Source organism: Carcharodon carcharias, chromosome 15 (assembly GCF_017639515.1).
Source record: "Carcharodon carcharias isolate sCarCar2 chromosome 15, sCarCar2.pri, whole genome shotgun sequence".
NCBI lineage: Eukaryota > Metazoa > Chordata > Chondrichthyes > Lamniformes > Lamnidae > Carcharodon > Carcharodon carcharias.
In genome coordinates, this window is record NC_054481.1 from 11,038,551 (window position 1) to 11,056,868 (window position 18,318).

Below are 18,318 nucleotides of genomic sequence, written 5' to 3' on the forward strand. Positions count from 1 at the left end.
GTAAGAATGGTAGAACACCAGAATTGTAACAAGGAAAGATGGGGCTCCCAGAGCCCATTGCTGTGCATCCTGTCAGTTTTATTTAACTCATTCACAGGATGTGAACGTTGTTGATTTGTTGCCCTTGAGAAGGTGCTGGTGAGATGCCTACAATTGAGTGGCTTGTTACACCATTTCAGAGTTAAGAATTAACTATCCGTTCTGAAGAAGAGTCATACTGGACTCGAAACGTTATCCCTGTTTTTCTCTCCAGAGATGCTGTTAGACCTGCTGAGCTTTTCCCAGGACTTTCTGTTTTTATTTTAGATTTCCAGCATCTCTATGAGTCATAGAGATATGGGTCTGGAGTCACATGTTGGCCAGACTGGGTAAGGGTGGCACGTTCCATTCCCTGAAGAACATTGGTGAACCAGATAGATTTTTACGACATAAAATAATAATATAACAGTCCAGTAGTTTCATGATCATCATTATTGAGACTGGTTTTTTAATTCCAGATTAATTAATTGAATTTAAATTCCTCTAGCTGCCGTGGTGGGATTTGAACTCACGTTGTTGGAGCATTAGTCCAGGCCTCTGGATTACTAGTCCAGCAACATTACCACTGTGTTACTATACCCCTAATATTGTTAAGTAAAATCTCACTGAGTCGAATCCCAGGGGATCCGCCTCCAAATTTGTTTTAAGTGGAGCTTTGCGATAGCTGAGGAGGCCCCATTCCCACATGAATGCGTCTCTATGTAACCCAATATGCAGACAAACATGGTCTATGTCAGATTCAAATGCCAAATGAAAACACAGTAAAGCAGTAAACGAGAGAGAAAGTCTTTACTCAATTTGTTCACATCTTACAGTGACCTGACCTTGCAAAAGACCGGAGTTTTCCATTGAAAAATGTGGGGGTCATCCAGACAGTTTTGTTAGCCTCATACAGCGTGGGTAGTGTCTTGAAATTCTCGAAGCCATGTGGCTTCTTGCACTTTCCTACCACAAGAACCAGCAGATTTTCGGTGCTGTCCATGTTGGCGCCACCTGTAGCAGTGACACGTTCCCTGCTCCACTTTCCATCATTACATATTTCTCCTTTAAACACCAAAGAGCGGTCTGGCAAGAGACAGTAAAACAGTCCAGCTTCATCCTTGTTAAAAGTATTTCTTGGTGCATACTCGTTCAATACGTGGGCAAGACCATTTTGGAACCAATCATTTATCATTGCTGCTGTGACCGCCACGCCCTCACCACTTACCATGCGGAATATGATGCTGCGCTTTGTCTTGAATTGACCCAGCCATCCGTTGCTGTCGGTGAACTCCATGTGGCCCAGCTTTTTTGCCAGGGTGACTCCCTTTTCCTAGGATTTAACCGGAGGTGGGAACGTTCTCTACTCAAGCTGACTTGACCCACATTAGCAGATCTTCTTCAACGTCGGGATATGTAGTCATTCTCATCTTCCTTGCTAGAGCGAATGCTGCTTGTTGAACTGTTCCAAGATGGTTTGTCTTGTGTTTCGTAATGGTGGACAAACTTGATGGCGGAATTTCCCACTTCTTCGTGATGTCCGCTTTTCATTTCATGCCATGGTTTGCCACTTGCTGTATCAACTTCACCTTCCCTCTGTTTGACAATGCTTCTAACTTTCTGATGGGTTTAGTCCTACTTGCAGGATTTACACGTCCTTTTACAGGGAGATCTCGATGTCAAATGATGGTTTGCCCAGTGCTCTGAGTTCACATTCTAGTGTGGTCTAACTCCACACTGGTTGGTGGATGTGGTTATATGACAAGTTTAGACAAGTCCGGCTAATCTGGAGTTACCAGTGTTGAATTTCAGTTTACCACAGTCACAGTTCTATGGGATTTGCTATTTTGCCAGTGGTATGGTTGACAACTTTGCCATAACTGGAATTTCGCATCATCCGAGTTTGATTCATCATGATTCACTATTAGTTGGAAAATGTGCAGGTTAGAGCGCTCAGCATACAACGTAAATTCACGAGGTTGTTAGCTGGGATGAGAAACCAGAAGGAATGATTTGAAGTTCTGCAAATACTTCTGCTGGAGCAGAGAAGAGATTTAATAAAGGTTTTTTAAAAAATTATGAAGGCATTGGTGGGATGATTAGAGAAAGACAATTTCCCTTTGCCAGGAATCTGTTAAATGAGAGTCCATGGGCAGAATCGACCCAGATTTGCACTAAGAGTGGCAGCGGTCAGGTAAAATGACTTTTTACTCGCCGGCCGCGATAGCGGGTTTTCACACCGTATCATCCCAGACCCACCACATTACTTATGCATCCCCGCGACACATACCATTTCGGTGGTGGGCAGGGTCTGATTCACTTGCCATGCCGTCGCCTCAAAGCTTCATCACGCCAGGCGCCACATTTAAAATACAGTCGCGCTCAGTTCTTCCAGCCCAGGGCTGCAGCAAAGAAGGCTTGACCTCAAAAGGTCTTGAGCGCCTTTTGGACACTGTGGAGGCCCGCTGTGATGTCCTCTACCCCTGCTCTGGCCACAGGAGGCCAGCTACATTATCACTCCATCTTGGTAGACGATGGCAGCGGTGATCAGTGCCAATGTTGCACAGAAGAGGTTGGCCATCCAGAGCAGATAGAGGATGAATGATCTCATTCATGCTGCCAGGGTAAGGCAACCATCTCATCACTCTAAGCTCACACACTCACAAGGCCATCACACATTCACTGGCATCTCACTCACTGCCAGCTCAAGGGACATCACCACCCAATCTCACACACATACACTCATATGTTCATCTGGCCTCATCTCCTCTGGAGACAGCCTCCTCATCCCTCACCATCTTGGGGCCACTAGCACAGATCAACATGCGATACCCTCTTTCCCCAGCTCTCATCCTGAAGCCTCTTCCCCTGCCTGAGGCCACTTCTCCCCCTTCCCCAAGCAAGCCCTAGACCTGCAGCCATTGAAAAGCCGCCCACATATGGCTGATCTGGGTAGGTAGAGACCTGCCCGTAAGCCCCCCTAACAGTGATGTGGTGCTGTCTGTGAAGCCTGGCGCTGATGACTGCCAGTGCTGCCCGAAGCAAGGTCGGCAAACAAACCTTGAAGTCCCAAGTGAAGTGCAGCCGGCCAGGTGCATGCCTTGCAGATATTGTTGTGAAACACATCGGTGTGTTTTCCCGCTGACGTGGGTAGATGATCGAGCGGGGGGGGGTAGGAATGAGCCGGCGGGCTGGCCTTATAATGATATGCTGATGTATTACAATGAGATTCCCGAAGTCCGATCACGGGGAACGTGGCCCCCCCCCCACCATCGGCGGGCCATTGCGAAACCGATTTTTGCAGCTCTCGTTATATTGTCCACCGACGCCGGCGAGCACGGAGAATCCCGGGCTATGAATTTAAACTGGCATTCCCGGAACGAGGCGAGAGATTGGGAGAAATTGCACAGTTATTGGAGAGTTCAATGCTTGCCTCAAGGAATAGCTGACACAGAATCCATTGAAATTTTTGAGAGAAAGTTGAATAAGTTTTTGAACCAGATGAATGGAATGGGGCTGTGAGGGGGGGGAAAGAGAGTGGAGTAGTTTTGGATTTTGCCAGAAAAGAGCTAGTGAGACCCCAGTGGATCAAATAGCTGCTTTCTATGTGGTAAACTTGTAAACTTTACCGTTGAACTAACTAACAGCCTTCTGTGCCTCCTTTCTGTCCAATATGAGCCACAAAGATGGTTTTAAGAAGGCATTTATCTGCAAAGCTTTGGTATGATAGGAATTAAAGGAATTCCACACTCGGATACCTGTTGCACTGTCATGAGGCAGAGCTCATTCAAAATCAGCACACAAAATCTGAATTGGGAGCAGATGACTGGAAATATAAGTTTGTGCTGTAGCCCTAATCAAGATACACAACACGTGAAAAACTGCCAAGATGCAACACCAATCGTTCGAAATTGGAGAATTAACGCCTCGTGCATTAGGTTTGGTAACTGAATCGTTAGTTTGATTAGGAATACAGGACGATGCTCATGCTAGAAATTGTTTCCAGTGATTGTAAATGGAAATCTCTACAAAATTGGAATAGTTTCTCATTTAGAAACCAGTGACAGGAGAAGTATTGTGGAAAGGGCCACTGCAATCACGCTCAGCATAGAGGGCAGCAAGTAGGGAGGGTGGCAGTGGACTTGCTTCATTGATTATCGGTGACAGATTCATTGGGCAGAACTTTTCACTTGGTGGGCGGGTGCACACCCAACCCGTTCGAGCGTGAAATGACGCACGTTGACATCAGCTGAATGTGCCGACATCAATGCGCAGTCGCGCGATAGTTTGGTCGACTCCAGCGCATCACCCGCTGACAATTAAAAGGCCTGTTAAGGCCATTAAATAATCAACCAAGTTAATTTTTTTCACTGCCCGTCCAGCCTAATGGTTGGCTGCAAGCAAGAAGGCCAAGCGGCCTTTGTATGGGCGGGAAGAGGTTTCCAAAAGCAAAATAATAATGAAATAAAAGTTTTAAAATTTCATTAATAACGTGTCCCTGCTCATGTGACAGAGGCGCATGAGGGGACGTGTTTCGTTACGTTTTTTAGAATTAGTTTTTAAAAATATCTCTTCATCTCCCTGAGGCAGCTCCGTGCCTCAGGGGAGTTATGCAGTGGTCGCTTGCTCGCTCGCTTGCATTCCCCCCGCACCCCCTCAACCCACTCCGGGCACAGGCAGCAATCAGCACTGCCGCTCACGTTTCACATTGAGTGGGCACTAATTTTACCGGCCAGCGTGAAATTGCAGTGCGGTGCTGATCGTGGGAGGGGGTCAGCTTCCCTACTGCCCCCGCCTGCCCCTGCCGAGTGCCCCTGCCAAGGGCAAAATTCTGCCTGAGACTGGATTTTAAGTCCCCCACCCCCCCACCACCATCGAGTGTGGTTTCAGCGGTTTTGGCAGGGGGGCACATAAAATACAAGAGGTGGCTGGCCCATTGCCTTCTTGTCACCCCCGAGCTGTCCCCCCATAAGATGGGGGTGTGGTGGGCAGGCTCTGAAATCGGCAGCCTGCCCACCAAATGTAATTAAATAATTAAGGGTCAATTGAGCTTGGTAGGAAGCTAATTGACCCCAATATCACGCTGCCCATGCCTCAACACAGTTGGCTTGGGCAGGTAGCTAGGAGTGGGAAACCCATTCTTTTAAAAGGGAAGGAAGCGGGTGTCCTTTGTGTGTCAGGAGCCACATCCCCCCCAAATATTGTACACCCCTCTTCCTTCCGCCCCGCCTGTATTGCAAAACCTGGGTTGAATTCCAATTGCCACTTTTCTGCTCACCTGACCAGTCCATTGATATCTTCCTGCAGTCTGCAGCAATCCTCCTCGCTACCATGTGACCAATTTTTGTGTCGTCGGCAAACGTCTTGATCATTCCCCCTACGTTTATGTCCGAATCATTGATATAAACCACAAAAAGCAGGGACCTAGTACTGAGCCCTGTGGAGCCCCACTGGTAACAGCCTTCCAGTCGCAAAAACACCCAACAATGATTACTCTTTAATAATATAGAGATAAAAACAGAAAACTGCGGATGCTGGAAATCCAAAACAAAAACAGAATTACCTGGAAAAACTCAGCAGGTCTGGCAGCATCGGCGGAGAAGAAAAGAGTTGACGTTTTGAGCCATTCGGGTCATGAGGACTCGAAACGTCAACTCTTTTCTTCTCCGCCGATGCTGCCAGACCTGCTGAGTTTTTCCAATGATTACCCTTTGTTTCCTGCAGAGGTGCTCAATCCCTCCTCGCCCAACACCCCTGACCTAGCTGAGGATGAGGCCTCCAGTGCACCCCTCCGTAAAATCCAGCCCTTGGTTTCTGTTATAGTTCCAGTTTCATCATAAGAGCCATATGAGGTATTTCTCACCTTCTGGAACAACTGTGGGATTCCCCTCAAATTGTGTGAGTTCATGTGAAACAAAACCTTCCTCACGAAAGCAGCCTCTGGCTCATGCCCCTCTGATTGTTCTGCTAGTCTTTGGAATTGGTGGGTGATTTCATGTCTTGCATTGCCAGCGTTAACCAATGAGTCAGGAACACAGGAACATAGGACTTAGGAACAGGAGTAGGCCATTCGATAAGATCACAGCTGATCTGGTTGTGGTCTCAGTTTCGCTTCCCTGTGCTCCCCATAATCCCTGATTCCTGTATCTAACAAAAATCTATCTTATTCAACCTCGAATAAATTCCATGACCCAGCCTCCGCTGCTCCCTGGGGAAGAGAATTCCGCAGATTAACGACCTTCTGAGAGAAAAAAATTCTCTCTATCTCCATCTTTCAAGGGACACCTCATTCTTTAACTGCGTCCCCTAGTTCTAGTCTCCCCCCACCGCAAGAGGAAACATCCTTCCAGTGTCCACCCTACCCAGTGACCCTCAGGATCTTAAGTGGGCGGAATCCTCCAGAACAAAAACGGAATTACCTGGAAAAACTCAGCAGGTCTGGCGGCATCGGCGGAGAAGAAAAAAGTTGACGTTTCGAGTTCACATGACCCTTCAACAGAACTGCAGCAGAAATCATGGCGGAGCAGTGGGTGGGGGGGGGGGTGGAACTTCATTTAGTGGGGGGGCAAAAAAATCTGTTTCCCGCTGATGGAATAAACTGTTTGTATTTTGCTTTCCTGACTTTCAGGTTAAAAGCAGATTGATGAACATTGTAGGGAACCCCATTTGCATGCATTTGCATCTCAGGCACCCTCATTAAAAGGCCCACTGGCCGGAATTAAGTTCACCCTCCAAAATAGGTTCCCAACCAACGAGAAAACGAGAATTTAGGACATTTATTCTTACGGCTATACATAAGCAGTGTGCACTTGGCGAGCTTCACTTCTTCCATGGCCTGAATTTTTAGGATGGCGGTGGCTCAGCGTTGATTGGCGTGAGGCAGCGGGACTTCCGCCCCCCACTTGGGAGGAAGTCCCGACATGGCCAGTGGGGCGGGGGGGGCGGGGCTGCTGCCGGCCGATCGGATTGACCAGCAGCTCTCCAGTCCCAGAAGCAACAGCGCTGCAGTGGCCGGATGAAGAACTGCGGCAGGAGGCCTGGGACCAAATCCGGGAACCTGGAGCAGAATGTTCTCGTTGGCGTGTGGGGGTGGGCCCTGCTTGTAAAACGACGCGCAGTGACGTTGGGCAAGTGTCCCAGCGTCACTGCGCGCCACCGCGATATTTCGTTGGGTGGGCGCGTGGTGATGTCCGATGCTCATCTGTCCTTGATTAACGGGCCACTTAAGGCCCTTGACTCACCAATCGACACCGATTTTTTGGCGGCTGTGCGATCTTCGGGCCGGCGCATGGACTCAACGGGCAGGCGGGTAGGAGAGATTTGTATAAACCTCATCCACGGGCGGGATAAGAGGGCTCACTGGAGTCGCAAGTGTGCAATGTCAAGTATTTATTTTTCAAAGTCATTGAAACTTGCCTGTGTGATCCGCAGTACTTCAAAACACATTCTGGCTGCTTCTTCTGGACTTTTAACCTTCAGGTCAGCACTCTGCAGTGAGTAACCTTTTCTGGGCCTGCAGGTTTCAGGAAGCCTTCCCTTAGCCTGGGAATGGGAGCTGAACTGTCCACTGGAGGCAGATCCTCTGAGGAGGAAGGGAGGGCTAGAAGGGGGAGGAGGCCAGAAGTAGCACATTCAGCCTCCAGGGGAGCCACCTTTGGGAGGACAGGTGCAGGCACAAGGGGCACAGGGCCAAGAGGTAGACCAAGGCGGAAGGGGCCACAGAAGATGCCACTATCCTGCTGCCAGGGTATACAGGTGGCGAAGCAGCTACCTCACTATGTCTGAGGTGGAGTTCCGAAGGAGGCTCCGTCTCTCAAGGGAAACAGTCAATTATATCTGTCAGATGATAGCGCCTGAGATCTTCGCTAACTGTGTGGGCGGACACCCCATGCCAGTGGCTCTGGAGGTCACAGCTGCCCTCAACCTCTATGCCTCTGGCTCCTTCCAGGGCTCGGTGGTGATCTTTGTGGTGTCTCCCAATCAGCTGTCCACACTTGTGTCAAGCAGGTTACAGACGCTCTGTTCAGACGGGCATTGACCTTCATCCACTACTGTTGGGACTAGGTAAGCCAGACACAGCGAGTCAGAGGTTTCGCGGCCATTGCTGGCTTCCCCTGTGTCCAGGGTGCTATAGACTGTACACATGTGGCTATCGAGGTGCCAGCAGGTGAGCTCGGTGCCCTTGTCAACAGGAAGGGCTTCCACTCCATGAACGTGCAGATAGTGTGTGACCACAGGATGCTGATTCTACAAGTCAGAGCAAGGTACCCAGGCAGCTCCCACACTGCCTACATCCTCAGACACTCCCAGGTGCCAGGGCTCTTCAGTGCTCCAGCCCGGCTGGATGGATGGCTGCTGGGTGACAAGGGCTATCCCCTCAGAAGGTGGCTCATGACGCCTCTCCGCCATCCAAGAACAGAAGCTGAGCAGCGGTACAATAGGAGCCACATCTCCACAAGGGCTGTGGTGGAGAGAACCATCGGTCTTCTCAAGGTGTGCTTCCGATGCCTGGACCGCTCAGGAGGCGCACTCCAGTACCCCCCAGATCGTGTGTCACTGATAGTGGTTGCATGCTGCACTCTCCACAATCTTGCGCTGGAAAAGGGGCACACAGTGGATGATGAAGATGTCAATGCAGTGGCAGCAGCTGCACACGATGAGTCCATTAGTGAGTCCAGGGATGAGCATGCACAGAGAAATGCTGAGGGGTTAGACGCTGACCCAGGCATACTGCAGGGAGGCAGGGACACCCTGGAGGCTTTAATCCAATGAACCTTCAGATAGCAGAGCGCAGATGAACCTCCAGGACAAACCTGGGCGGTAGGCTCCATACTTGACACCTAAGTACAAAATCTGCCAGGTTAGGAACAGTAACTGAGGGCCTTGTTATAGAGTCATAGAGTCATAAAGGTCGACAGCACAGAAAAAGGCCCTTCAGCCCATCGGGTCTGCGCCAGTCAAACAAGTACCTAACTATTCTAATCCCATTTCCAGCACTAGTCCATAGCCCTGTATGTCATAGCAACGCAAGTGCACATCCAAATTCTTAAATGTTATGAAGGTTTCTGCCTCTACCACCCTTTCAGGCAGTGAGTTCCAGATTCCCACCACCCTCTGGGTGATAAAATTCTTCCTCACATCCCCTCTAAACCTCCTGCCCCTTACCTTACATCTATGCCCCCTGGTTATTGATCCCTCCACCAAGGGGAAAAGTTCCTTCCTGTCTACCCTATCTATGCCCCTTATAATTTTGTAAATCTCAATCATGTCCCCCCTCAATCTCCTCTGCTCCAGGGAAAATAACCCCAGTCTATCCAATCTCTCCTCATAACTAAAACTCTCCAGCCCAGGCAACATCCTGGTAAATCTCCTCTGCACTCTCTCTAGTGCAATCAAATCCTTCCTATAATGCAGATTCCAGAACTGCACGCAATACTCTAGCTGTGGTCTAACCAGCGTTTTATACAGTTCCAGCATAACCTCCCTGCTCTTATATTCTTTACCTCAGCTAATAAAGGCAAGCATCCCATGTGCCTTCTTAACCACCTTATCTACCTGTCCCACTACCTTAAGGGACCAGTGGACATGCACACCAAGGTCCCTCTGATCCTCTGTACTTTCCAGGGTCCTACCATTCATCGTGTATTCCCGTGCCTTGTTTGTCCTGCCCAAGTGCATCACCTCACACTTATCTGGATTAAATTCCATTTGCCACTGATCAGCCCATCTGACCAGCCCGTCTATATCCTCCTGTAATCTAAGACTATCCTCCTCACTATTCACCACCCCACCAATTTTCATGTCATCCACGACCTGACTGATCAACCCTCCTATATTCAGTCTAAATCATTTATATATACCACAAACAGCAAGGGTCCCAACACCGATCCTTGTGGAACCCCACTGGGCACAAGCATCCAGTCACAAAAACACCCCTCGACCATCATTCTCTGCTTCCTGCCACTCAGCCAATTCTGGATCCAATTTGCCAAATTGCCTTGGATCCCATGAGCTCTTACCTTCGTTATCAGTCTCCCATGCTGGACCTTATCAAAAGCCTTGCTGAAGTCCAAGTAGACTATATCAAATGCATTACCCTCATCTAGAACACCTGGTCACCTCTTTGAAAAATTCAATCAAATTAGTCAGATATGACCCCCCCTTAACAAAACCATGCTGACTGTCCTTGATTAATCCCTGCCTCTCTAAGTATAGATTAATTCTGTCCCTCAGAATTGCTTCCAATAGTTTCCCACCACTGAGGTTAGATTGACTGGCCTGTAGTTCCCTGGTTTATCCCTTCCTCCCTTCTTGAATAACGGTACCACGTTGGCTGTCCACCAGTCCTCTGGCACCTCTCCTGTGGCCAGAGAGGTATTGAAACTTATTGCTAGCGCCCCTGCTATCTCCTCCCTTGCCTCACTCAACAGCCTGGGATACATTTAATCCAGGCCTGGAGATTTATTTACTTTTAAGCCCACCAGACCACTTAAAACCTCCTCCCTTTCTATGCTAATTTCTTTAATTATATCACAGTTCTTCTGCCTGATTTCCATACCCACATCGTCCCTCTCACTTGTGAACACCAACACAAAGTATTCATTTAGAACCCTACCTACGTCTTCTAACTCCACACACAGATTAGCACTATGGTTCTTAATGGGCCCTACTCTTTTCCTAGTCTGGATTTTCCTTTATTTTACCTGCCACTGTTTTTTCATGCCTCCTTTTTGCTCTCTTAATTTCCTTTTTAAATTAGCCCGTACACATTCTATACTCCTCTCCGGCTTTTGCTGTTTTGAGCCCTCGGTATCTGCCATAAGCCTTCCTTTTTCTCTTTATCCAATCCTGTATATCGCTCGACATCCAGGGTTCCCTGGATTTGTTGGTCCCACCCTTTATCTTTACTGGAATATGTTGGCCCTATACTCTCCCTATTTCCTTCTTGAATGAGACCCACTGCTCTGATGCAGATTTACCTAAAAGTAGCTGCTCCCAGTCCACTCTGGCCAAAGCATATCTGAACCTTTAAAATCGACCTTCCCCCAATTTAGAACACTGATTTCTGACCGTTCCTTGTCCTTTTCCATAAAAACCTGAATCTAACGGAGTTATGATCACTATCTGCAAAATGCTCCCCCACTGATATCTCTACCACTTGCCCAGCTTCATTCCCTAAAATTAAGTCCAGGACCTTCTATGTACTGGCTTAAAAAGCTCTCCTGAATGCATTTTAAGAATTCCGCTCCCTCTAAACCTACTACACTATGACTAACCCAGTTAATGTTGGGGAAGTTGAAATCCCCCACTGTTACTACCCTATTATTTTTACACTTCTCTGAAATTTGCCTACATATCTGCTCTTCTATTTCTCTCTGACTGTTTGGGGGCCTCAAGTACACTCCCTGCAATGTGCTTGCTGTTTTTTTGTTGTTAAGTTCTACCCATATGGTTTCATTTGAGGAGCCTTCTAAGATGTCATCCCTCCTTACTGCTGTAATTGATTCTTAGATCAATACTGCAATACCCCCTCCTCTTTCACCTCCTTCCCTGTCTCACCTGAAGACCCTATATCCTGGAATATTGAGCTGCTAATCCTGCTCCTCTCTCAACCATGTCTCTGTGACAGCAATGACATCATACTTCCATGTGTTAATTTGTGCCCTCAACTCATCTGCCTTATTTGGCAGACTCCTTGCTTTAAAATAAATACCATCCAACCTTGCCAAACTCCCCTGTGCCTTAACTGGCCTATAATTTCTATGCCTTCCAGACTCACTTGCTTTCTCTTCTAATTTTGGCTGTGCATTTCCCCCTGCTGACCCTCCTCTCAGGATCCCATCCCCCTGCCAAGTTAGTTTAAACCCTCCCCAACAGCACTAGCAAACCTCCCTGCAAGAATATTGGTCCCATTCCGTTTCAGTTGCTACCCCTCCGCATGTACAAGTCCCACTGCCCCCAGAAATGGTCCCAATGGCCCAGAAATCTAAAGCCCTCCCTCCTGCACCATCTGTCCAGCCACGCATTCATCTGGACTAACCTCCTATTTCTATACTCACAAGCGTGTGGCACCAGAAGTAATTCAGAGATTACTTCCTTTGAGGTCCTGTTTTTTAATCTGCTTCCTAGCTCCCCAAATTCTGCTTGCAGGACCTCATCCCTCTTTCTATCTATGTCATTGGTACCAATATGTATCACAATCTGTCTGTTTGCCTTCCCCCTTTGGAATGCCCTGCAGCCATTTCAGTGACACCCTTGGCCCTGGCACCAGGGAGGCAACATACCATCCTGGAGTCACATCTAAGGCTGCAGAAATGCCTGTTTGTTCCCCTTACTATTGAGTCTCCTTTTCCTCCTTCCACTCACAGTGCCATGAGCGTGGCTGCACTCCCCAGAGGAACTGTCACTCTCATCGTTTTCCACAACAGAAGAACGGTTCTCAAGCGAGATGCACCCTGGGGGTAGCCTGACTACCTTGCCTGTCACCTTTCTTCTGACTGATGGTCACCCATTCCCTCTCTGACTGCACTTCCATAATCTGTGGGGTGACCACGTCTAAAAACGTGCTATCCACGAAACACTCAGCCTCACGGATGCACCTCAGTGCCTCCAGGTACCGCTCAAGCTCTAAAACCCGGAGCTCAAGTAGCTGCAGCTGATGGCACTTCCTGCACGCATGGGTCAGTCAGAGTGCAAGGATCATCTAGGACTTCCCACATTTTGCAGGCGGTACATAACACTGGACTGAGCTGCCCTGCCGTTGCCTCTAGTTGAAAAAAAACCCTTACTTTAAGTTAAATACAATAAAAAAAGTTAAATTATTTATGTAATTTAATTAAAAACTGGAACTCTTACCTTTCCTTAGCTTAATCTATTTTAAACTGGAGAAAAACCGGAGAAAACACTTACCCACTACTCACCAATCAGCTCTCATTTTTGTGCTGTCACTTTTTGAAGCTTCCCCGCACTCGCGCTGGTTCTGATCTCTCCACTGCTCTCTCGCGCTGTCTTGTGTTGTCGCTCTTGTTATTTTCAACAAGAACTGACTACAGGACACTCTTCCCAGAGCTTGTTAATAAAGCTGAATGTCCAACATTACATTTTTGAAAACCATCCACATGCAGAAGAAAAGAGGCACCCTCAGCCATGGTGACATATCTGAATTTAATATGTCAATCAAACCAACTTATTCCAAAAAAAAGACAACAGTGTTACAAATCAGAACAAATCATAAGGACCTCATCTCAGACCAACACAAAAGCACCAGTGAAAAACCCGTGATGTGCCTAAGGTGCCTTATGTCTTCATCTCTGGGTGCTGCGTCTTCGTGCTGCCCCATTGCTCGGAGTCGCATCTGAGCCGACTCTGCTGTCCTGTTGGCATCGATGACCTTGGCAGTTGTCCTCTGGCACGTGAAGCCAGTGAGGGGCTGCCAGTTCCACAGCTACCATCTCCTCAGTCGTCACAGCCTCACTGGATGTTACGTTCACTGGGAGAGGGGCGGAGGAGCTGCCCCCCTCATCCAGCCCGCACTGAGAGGTGCCCGCAGATATGCCAGGCAGCTGCTTCGCCGACGTGAGGTCGCTTCGGAACTCTCTGCTCACCGCGGATGGATGGGCACTGAGCTGGGAAAGTTGATGCCCAAACCATCTCCCACACTGGCACCAGCTGAGGTCAATGCCAATGTGAGGGCTTGCTGGTCAGAGCGCACCTCCAGGAAGCCCTGATGGGTGTCCTGGAAGAGCATCTGCATGAGAGTCGCTACTCTCTCCATGGAGGGTGCTTGGTGCTCGGACATGTGGCTCATTGCTTCAGCAATCGTCCGCGTAGACTCGTCCACCACCACGCCAAGCCAAGCACAGCCTCATGTATCTCCTCCAGATGCTCCCACACACCCGGCCACATTTCCTGCCCCTGCTGTGTTGCAGACGACTCCAGAGGCACATCATCCAGCAGCGACTGAGTGTGTGCCTGGTCCCCTGAAGCCCTCCGTCCGCTGGTGCCATGGGTGCTCTCTGTCTCTGCCAGCTCCAGCTCCTCCAGCGAGTGTGAAGTGCCCTCACCACTGTGCCCCGGGACACTAGCCGATGTTTTAATTCTCACCGAGGTGCTAGTATCTGCGCTGGTGCCTGCCTGGCAGAGACGGTGTGACACTGGTGAGACTTCAGGCCCCTCAGGTGTGAGAGGGGGCCTCTGCTGCTCCTCCTCCCAGCCCTGCTCTGCTGATGCTGAAAGGAAGAACAAGGACAGTGGATCAGTTATCGTGGAGACAATGACAAAGTACATCCCTGTCCCCTGGATCATTATACGCTCATCCTTCTATAAACAATGGTCAAGCTATGTTGCAAAATTAAATCAATTCAACACTGCTATGGCTGTTGGGAGAACAATGCTGACCTCACTGCTGGGCATAAATACCTGGCAGTGACACCACAGCCTCACCGACACCAGTGGACCTGAGTGCATGGCATCTCTCCAGATCTAGAGCCTCCTGCTCGAAACAGCTAAGAATGGTGGTCTGCGCCTGGCTGCTGCCAGTCCTCATATGCTCTGCCGCATTATGAACATTCTTCTCCCGAAAATGCCGCAAATCTAACTTGTATTATTTTCGGGCCTTCCCCCATGGATCTTCAACCAGCCTGCCCGCTAAAAATTGAGGTTGGGTGGGATGGATAACATTCAGATCCCAGCAAGGTGTGGAGCTGCCGCTCATTCTGAGCCATTTTCTGTCAGCTGCGGTTAGAAGCAGATGAAGGGAGGGAGGAAGTTGGATGTCTGTAAGAGGCACGGCTGGTGGAGGGCAGTCAACTCCTGACTCCAAACCTCCATCCTCCCAGTAAATGGTCATGGCTGACAAGGGCCCCTGGTTAGTCCTTCCATGCTGCCATGGTAATGGTCTCTCTATAGAGCCTCGAGGGCAGTGGAGGCAAGCGGGATAGTGTTGGAGGGAAGCTTCTCACACAAGGCCCTCATCACCCTGGTCATCACGCAGTCATGTGTGAATGGGAGGAACACCACCTGGAAAGGGTTGGGTGGGAATGCCACATCTAGACAGAGGCCGGGCGAAGGGCTTAGCACTGGCCTGTGGGCTTTCAGATGGATGGAAACATGTAAAAGACATGTTAACTAAATGTATCACTTCAGTTCGTGCATACACCCACTGAGGTGTCGATGATGCAGGCTGCAGGCAACCCTGTCTTGGTAATGGCTTTCATCCAGATAAGGAGAAGGAGGGCCCATTGCAGGTTGGCACAGGGCCAGGAGGAGGCAAGACCTGAGCAGCAAGAGGGAGCGGAGCTTCAAGAAGGTCAAGATGCTGGTGAACATGGACCACTGCAATGGCGAGCATTGGCCTGACCATGGGTGCCATTGCCAATGGTGCCCTTATCTAGAGATGAGTAAAAGGCAATGCTGGAGGTGTAGTTGCTCACATCTGCCAGCTTCACTAGTACGAGCTGCAGCTATAAGCACTGTGGATGAGTAATGCAGATCTCCTGGCCTGCAAGGAGTGAATGGCTGTCAAGGTGCCCTTTAAATATGGCGTCAGGACCTTGGATACCATGAGGTAACAGAGGGGCTGGCAACTTCCTGTCTGCCCTGCCACAAGATTTGCAAGCTCCTTGCGGGTACATAATTAATGAGCTGAACAACGAAAGATCACACGTGTTCAGCCATTCAACTGCCCAGCTGGAATCACTCCAATTTCCACGCCCGCTACCGGACTTAGCCTCCAGAATGGAAGATTTTGCCCTATGTTTCAATAAGATCATCTCTCATTCAGATCATCTCTCATTCTTCTAAACTCCAATGGGTATAGGCCCAAGCTGTTCAACCTTTCTTCATAAGATAACCCCTTCATCCTAGGAATGAGTCAGGTGAACCTTCTCTGAACTGCTTCATATGCAGTTATATTATTTTTTAAATAAGGAAAACTGTACACAATACTCCAGGATGTAGTCTCACCAACACCCTGTATAGCTGCAGGAAATCTTCCCTACTTTTATTTTCCATTTCTATTGCAATAAATGTCAATATTCCATTTGCCTTCCTAATCACTTGCTGTACTTACAGACTAACATTTTGTGATTCATGTACCAGGACACCCAGATCCCTCTGTACAATCAAGTTCTGCAATCTCTCTCCATGTAAATACTATACTGCTTTTCCATTCTTCCTACCAAAGTGGATAAGTTCCCACATTTTACTCCATCTGCCAATTTTTTGCCCACTCACTTAACCTATCTATATCCCTTTGCAGATCCTCTACCTCCTCTTGACAACTTACTTTCCAAACTATTTTTGTGTCTTCGGCAAATTTAACCACCATACATTCAGGCCCTTCATAGAAGTCATTGATGTAGATTGCAAATAGTTGAGGCCCAGCACTGATCTGTGCGGCATCCCACTAGTTACAGCTTGCCAATCTGAAAAAGACCCATTTATTCCCGCTCTCTGCTTCTTGTTAATGAACCAATCCTTTATCTATTCTTGTTGTTAGTAACTTTAGATGTGGAAGCTCATCAAATGCCTTTTGGAAATCCAAGTAGACCATGTATACAGGTTCCCCTTTATCCACCTTGCTTGTTACTTCCTCAAAAATCTCTCATTAAACATGATTTCCCTATCACAAAACCATGTTGACTCTGCCTGATATTATGATTTACTAAATTTACTCATTTTGATTGATCAATCACATTTATACGGTTGTTAAATGGTTTTTTTCAATTCTTTTAAACTTCTACTAAAAGTGTACTTGTGAAAAAGTATCATTCAATTAACAATGTGAATAGATTATAGTGAGGGAGAGCTGTGCTCCGTAGACCTCATTCATCCAGACACATCTGAGCCCCGTGCCAAGACAAATTCGAGATGGCTGGAGATGATACAAAACCAAAACAGAATGTGGAGCCATCTGATAGTCAATAGCCAAAAGCTTGAAGCAGTCGACAAAGTTACCTACCTTTGGTAGCACCTCTCCAGAGTAGTTTACGTTAATGCTGAAGTCAGTGCCAGAATAGGTAAGGCCCACTTTGCCTTTGGCAAGTTATGAAAAGCGGTCTGGGAGCAAACAGGAATTAGTTCCTCAACAAAAGGTGAAGGTATACAGAGCAGTTGTCCTTCCTACTGTCATGCATGCTTGTGAAATGTGGGCAGTTTACTCCAAGCAAGCAAACAAACTACATCAGTTTTGCATGCCTGCTTGCAGAGACTACCTAAGAACAGATGACAACACAAGGCTCCTAATACTGAGATTCTCTTCCTGACCGAAATGCCTGATATCCACATTGCTGAAGAGAGCTCATATAGGATGGGCAGGTCATGTTGCCAGAATGCCTGATGAGCGCTTGCCAAAAAAACTCTTCTATAATGAGTTAATTAAAGGGAAATGGTCACATGAAGGCCAGAAAAAGTGCTTCTAGGATATCCTGAAGGTATCACTGAAGAATTTCAACATTGCTCTTGGGACAAGGGGGAACCTCGCACAGGATTGCTCTGTGTGGCACAGTCTCAATCAGCAAAGGTGCTATCCCCTATGAGCAGAACAGTGCCACACTGGCCAACAGGAAACATGCCCAAAGCACATCTTCTACGCCAAGAATGCATGCATGTACAACTTACAGGAGATCCTTACATGTTCAAATTGAACTTATTAGTCATCTTCAAACACAGCACACATGACACTTAACCCATGGTGATCTAGTTGATGCCATGGACATCTTTGACTCAGAAGGACGAACACATCACAATATCAGTCTCTGGAGCATCTGAAAGGAAAAGGTTTTATTTCGGGCTCATATCAACACAAGTAGTTAATATTTCAGTTAGCTGAAGGGTAGCAGGATCTTTGTGGTGAATATTTATGCTTCTGTAATGGGGTAATCACTGATGATATTTTGCCAATATGGTACCAGATGAATGTGCAAACCACCCTTTCTAGTTCTCTCAACCCCAGATCTTAAACAAAAACAGAATTACCTGGAAAAACTCAGCAGGTCTGGCAGCATCGGCGGAGAAGAAAAGAGTTGACGTTTCGAGTCCTCATGATCCTTCAACAGAAGCCCAGATCTTAAACCTGCTGCTCGACAATGCCATTCGGTGATGGAGGGCAATCATCTGGATCCTTCTCAAGGGCACCCGCAATTGCTGTCCTCGTGTTAGGCCAAATGGTACCCAGTTAGATGGAGCTCAACACCACCATCAACACTGGCACTCCATCCGTCTGGAGCAAATTTCAAAGTGCGGTCCTGTTGCTCAAGGAAGCTGAGGTTCATTCCTGAAAAGTTTCTGTTGCTTCCAAAC